Below are 6,000 nucleotides of genomic sequence, written 5' to 3' on the forward strand. Positions count from 1 at the left end.
TAACCCCTGACTCTGACTCCGGCTTGACTCTCAGCTTGACTCTTGACCCTGATAGTGGCTCCGACCCCTGGCTTCAGTTCCTGGATTCCAAGCTCCTGCCACTGGTCCTGCCTCCCTTCACCCAGGTTCTTGACAGGTGATGAACAAACAGTAACTCAGTTCCAAGGTATTGCTATGGTACAAGGATCTTTGTGCCTCAGGACAAAGTACAGAGTGGTTCCCTCGATAGAACTGGCACAAAGAAGATACTTCCTGAGCCGCTTTTATTCCCATATGCCCTGGAGATGGTGGTGAGGTTATTTATATTAAATTAGCACTTAGAAGTTCCAACTGAGCTCAGGCTCCTGTAGTGTTAGTCGGTGTACAAACAGCAAGTGACCGTCCCTGACCCAAAGAGCTTAACATCCAATGACAAAGGATGAGAGGGGAAGGAAAGTCACAAACAGATGAAGGTCCAAGGTCACACAATAGGTCAGAGACAGAGCTGTGAATAGAACCCAGGTCTTCTGATTCCTAGTCTGGTGCCTTATCCACTGGCTTACACTGTCTCTAAATCTCATATTTTATATTTGATCAGTATGCAAACTTCCCATTGACATCAGTGGGAGTTCTGCTGCTAATTGCTTGACGTATGTAACCATAGGTTTAACCCAACTCACAGACAATAATTCAAAATGTAATTCAGCTCTCTCTGCAGGATGACTTGACTCCCTTGGTATGAAGGTTTCTTAACTACATGTTCTGTCTTTCAGTCACTGCATATTGACTGTGTGTAGACAATCGAGTGTACTCCACACCTCCAGACTTTGCTTCTGAGTTTATATAGCTATTGGCTCACATCCAGCTCTAAATATGGAGAGAAATACAGTATGTGTGTATCCCTGTAGCGTAAGGAGTATTACACAGAGCAGAATGGTATAATATGTATCCCAAGAGGCTGGAGTATTTCAGTAGTACCATTAATAAGAGCAAAATTCAGATGAAATATTTTATTTTAGAATGTGCTACATACCAGTGTGTATCTGAATACACAAAAATACTTGGATCTTAACTTCATTAAATCCCCTATAATCCCTCTTCTGCAGCTCTTTACTCCCACTGTACGTCATGCACACTTTCTGTGGAGAGACAGTAACAGTCCTGGAAAGCAGATCCAGAAAAGACTACTTGAGTTGTCCAGGCTGATCTCCATTATCACCGCAAACAGTCTGTCTAACCTCTTCTAAAATTTGCAGTGATGATGTACCAAGCACCTTCCCTGCCAGTCTATTCCTTTGTCCAATTAATCTCCCTCTTGAGAATGTTTTCCTAGTGACCTGCCTAAAGTTGACTCATCTGGTTTGCTTCAGCTGAGTATTATTTTTATTATTATTATTCTTTTACTCTCAATCAGGTTGCATGGACATCAAAAACTGGGAAATAATTCTGAAAGAATGAGACCTAGACATAAAAGTAACACGTCTGGGATCCTGTGTACAAGCACTTCCTGCATGCGGTGGCTTAGGTATGAGTACCTTCGTCATAAGAACGGCCATACAAAGTCAGACCAGTGGTCCATCGTGCCTAGTAGTCTGACAGTGGCCGGTGCCAGGTGCTTCAGAGGGAATGAACAGAACACAGCAATTTATCGCGTGATCCATCCCTGTGGTCCACTCCCAGCTTCCGGCACTCAGAGGCTTACGGACTCCCGGAGCATGGAGTTGCATCCTTGACCATCTTGGCTAATAGCCACTGATAGACCTAATCTCCATGAATTTATATGGGTGTTTGTTTTTAAACCTAGTTATACTTTTGTCCTTTGCAACATCCCCAGGCAACGGTTCTACAAGGTAACTGTGCGTTGTGTGAAGAAGTAGTTCCTTGTGTTTTAAACCTGTTGCCTATTAATTTCATTCTGTGACCCATGGTTTTTGTGTTATGTGAAGGGGTAAATAACACTTCTCTATTCACTTTCTCCACACAGTTCATGATTTTATAGACCTCTATCATACCTCTCTTAAGGCATTTCTTGTCTAAGCTGAACAGTTTGAGTCTTTATAATCTCTCTCCCTATGGAAGCTGTTCCATACCCTAATAACTTTTGTAGCCCTTCGCTGTACTTTTTCCAATTCTATGAGATCTTTTTTGAGATGGGGCAACCAAAACTGCACACAGTATTCCGGGTGTAGGTGTACCACAGATATATATTATGGCATTATGATATTTACTGTCTTATTATTTGTCCCTTTCCTAATGGTTCCTAACATTCTGTTAACTTTTTTGACTGCCACTGCACATTGAGCAGATGTTTTCAGAGAACTAAGCACGACTCCAAGATCTTTTTCCTGAGTAAAAACAACAAGGAGTCTGGTGGCACCTTAAAGACTAACAGATTTATTTGGGCATAAGCTTTTGTGGGTAAAAAACCTCACTTCTTAAGATGCAACTACTTTTCCTGAGTAGTAACAGCTAATTTAGACCCCATCATTCGGTATGTACAGTTGTGAATTGGTTATTCAAGTTCATGGCGTTGCATTTATCTCCATTGAATTTCATCTGCCATTTTGTTGCCCAGTCACCCAGTTTAGTGAGTTCCCACTATAACTCTTCACACTCCGCTTTGGATTTAATGAACTCGAGTAACTGTGTATTGACTGCAAACTTTGCCACCTCACTGTTTACCCTTTTTCCAGATCATTGATGAATATGTTGAACAGCGCCGGTCCCCGTACAGATTGTTGGGGAACCTGACTATTTACCTCTCTCCACTGTGAAAACCGACTAGCTATTCCTTCCTCTTGTTTCCTGTCTTTTAATCAGTTACTGATTCAGGAGAGGACCTTCTCTCTCATCCCATGACTGCCTACTTTGCTTAAGAGTCTTTGGTGAGGGACCTCATCAAAGGCTTTCTGAAAGTACACTATATCCACTGGATCCCCCTTGTCCTTATGTTTGTTTATCCCCTCAAAGAATTCTAATAGATTGGTGAGGCATGATTTCCCGTTACACAGCCGTGTTGACTTTTCCACAACATATGCTATTCATCTACGTGTCTGATAATTCTGTTCGTTATTATAGTTTCAGCTAATTTGCCTGGCACTGAAGTTAGGCTTGCTGGCCTGTAATTGCCAGGATTGCCTCTGGAACCTTTATTAAAATAGGTGTTACATTAGCTACATTAGCTGTCCTCCCGTCATCTGGTACAGAGGTTGATTTAAGCGTTAGGTTACCTACCACAGTTAGAAGTTCTGCAAGTTCATATTTAAGTTTCTTCAGAACTATTGAGTGAATACCATTTGGTCCTGGTGATTTACTACTGTTTAATATATTAATTTATTCCAAAACATCCTCTATTCCAGTTTTTAAAAGATCTCTTTTTACCTCTAACTGCCTCCTTTATTCTGTTGCTTAGCGATGGTGGCAGTTTTTGGTCCTCTTACTGTTTTCTTTTTTTAAATTTGGGGTATACATACAGTTTGAGCCTCTATTATGGTATTTTTAAAAAGTTTCCATGCAGCTTGCAGGCATTTCACTCTTATGACTGTTCCTTCTCATTTCCATTTAACTAGCCTCCTCCTTTTTGTATAATGCTGCTTTTTGAAGTTAAATGCACTGTAGTGGGTTAAATTTAATTACATTATGGTCACTGTTACTGAGTGATCGCCTCTTGGACCAGATCCTGTGCTCCACTTAGGACTAAATCAAGAATTGCCTCTTCCCCTTGTGGGTTCCAGGACTAGCTGCTCCAAGAAGCCGTCATTGATGGTGTCTAGAAATTGTATCTCTGTATCCCATCGTCACGTGAAATGTTCCCAATAAATATGGGGATAGTTTAAATCCACCATTATTATTGACTTTTCTGTTTTTGTCACCTCTCTAATCTCCCTGCGCATTTCACAAACACCATCACCGTGCTGGTTGGGTGGTGGGTAACATATCGCTACTGCTACACTCTTATTATTCAAGCATAAAATATAAATTTATAAATTAATGGAGATATCCTATCTCCTAGAACTGGAAGGGACCTTGAAAAGTCATCGAGTCCAGTCCCCTGCCTTCACTAGCAGGACCAAGTACTGATTTTGCTCCAGATCCCTAAGTGGCCCCCTCAAAGATTAAACTCGCAACCCTAGGTTTAGCAGGCCAATGCTCAAACCACTGAGCTATCCCTCTCCCAAGCATGGAATTTTTATCTATAGCGATTCTGTGGTACAGTTTGATTCATTTAAGATTTTTATTATATTTGACTCTATGCTTTCTTTCACATATAGTGCCACTCCCTCACTAGCATGACCTACCCATATATTTTGTACCCTGTATTATCATGTCCCATTGATTATCATCGTTCCTCCAAGTTTCTGTGATTCTAATTATATCAATGTCCTCATTTAATACCAGGCACTTGAGTTCACATGTGACGCTGGTAGACCAGATGCCAGCTCTTCCCAAGGCTGTAGGCATCAGCTGAGCTCTGACAAATTCATAGCTGGAAACCAGACCAGCTCACCTGTATGTTAGTATTGTTCAAGATGGGTGTTAGACTTGTAAAGGTGTGTTTAAAGTTTAGATTCTATAAAATGCTTATAAGTTGCTGCATTCATTAATCTTACTTGTAATGTCTGTATCCCATGCTATGAGGTAATATGTCAGGTTTGCTTTATGACTGTAAAAAAGCCTGCTCTGAACTTGTGAACTAAGGCAGGAAGAGTGGTTCCGCTGCCCATCAAGGACTATCAGAATTAAGTGGGCCATTGTGAAACCTCACAATACCAAGACTGGCTTAAGGCCCTGTCACACCGTGAAAGTGCTACATGCAAGGACGCTCGTTTGAATTCCAGTTTGAATTCTGGAAGAAGGAAATAAAGATAGGTGACATGAACATTCTTCATCTCTGTGCTGTTTGGATTCTCACAGGACTGGAGCTAGGACGTGAAAGCGGAGATCCCCATGATCAACCTGGGTTATCCCTAAAAGACATTCAGTGCTGACAGATTACTCATCTCTTTTGGAACCATAGACTATAACTCATTTGTGTATATTTGTTGCCTGCTTTAACCTGTAAATAACAGTTTCATTTATTTCCCCTAGTTAATAAATCTTTAGTTAGTTTACTATGGGATTGGCTATAAACTTTGTCTTTGGTATGAGATCTGGGGTACAAATTGACCTGGGGTAAGTAACTGGTTTTTTGGGACTGAAAGGAACCTGCATCTTTTGTAACCTTTGGTGTAAGTGAGCATTTGTCACTTAGTCCAGCTTGCCTGGGTGGCAAGATAGAGAATGTCCAAGGAGACTGTGTGTGTGTGACTCCATGCTAAGACGGTTATAGTGCCTCAGGACTGCACACTTGTTACTGGGTTGGTGAAATCCAATGATAGAACTCACAGCCAGTTTGGAACGTCTGCCCTGCTTTTTGCACCTAGTTGTCGTCACTCATGGTTGTGAACCACTGTAGTCAGCGTGACATCACCCATCTTAGTATTTAAACTTCTTGTATTTGCATACAGGCACTTACAGAATTTGTCAGTTTTAGTTGTCTGCCTTCATGTGATGTAACAGAATGGGGATCTTTTTTGTTTGACTGTTTCTCTTCAGTTCCTACCTGTAATTTATCAATTTCTGTCCTCTCCTATTTACTAGGATATAGAATATCCCCTTTCATAAATTCTCTCATAAGGGATGTGTCTGTCCGGACTGTGCTTCTCCGGAGCTGTCTGCTTTCTCTCAGCCCTTAGTTTAAAAACTCCTTTACGACCTTTTTAATTTTACATGCCAGCAGTCTGGTTCTATTTTGGTTTAGGTGGAGGCCATCCTTCCTGTATAGAGTCCCCCTTTTCCCAAAAGGTTCCACTATTCCTAAGAAACGTAAATCCCTCCTCCCTACACCATTGTCTCATCAGTGCATTGAGACCCTGCATTTCTGCCTGTCATAACTTGCCCCGTGCATGGAACTGGAAGTATTTAGAGAATGTTGCTATGGAAGTTCTGGACTTTAATCTCTTACCTAGCAGCCTACATTTG

This window comes from Terrapene carolina, unplaced genomic scaffold (assembly GCF_002925995.2).
Source record: "Terrapene carolina triunguis isolate 2854851 unplaced genomic scaffold, T_m_triunguis-2.0 Scaffold449, whole genome shotgun sequence".
NCBI lineage: Eukaryota > Metazoa > Chordata > Testudines > Emydidae > Terrapene > Terrapene triunguis.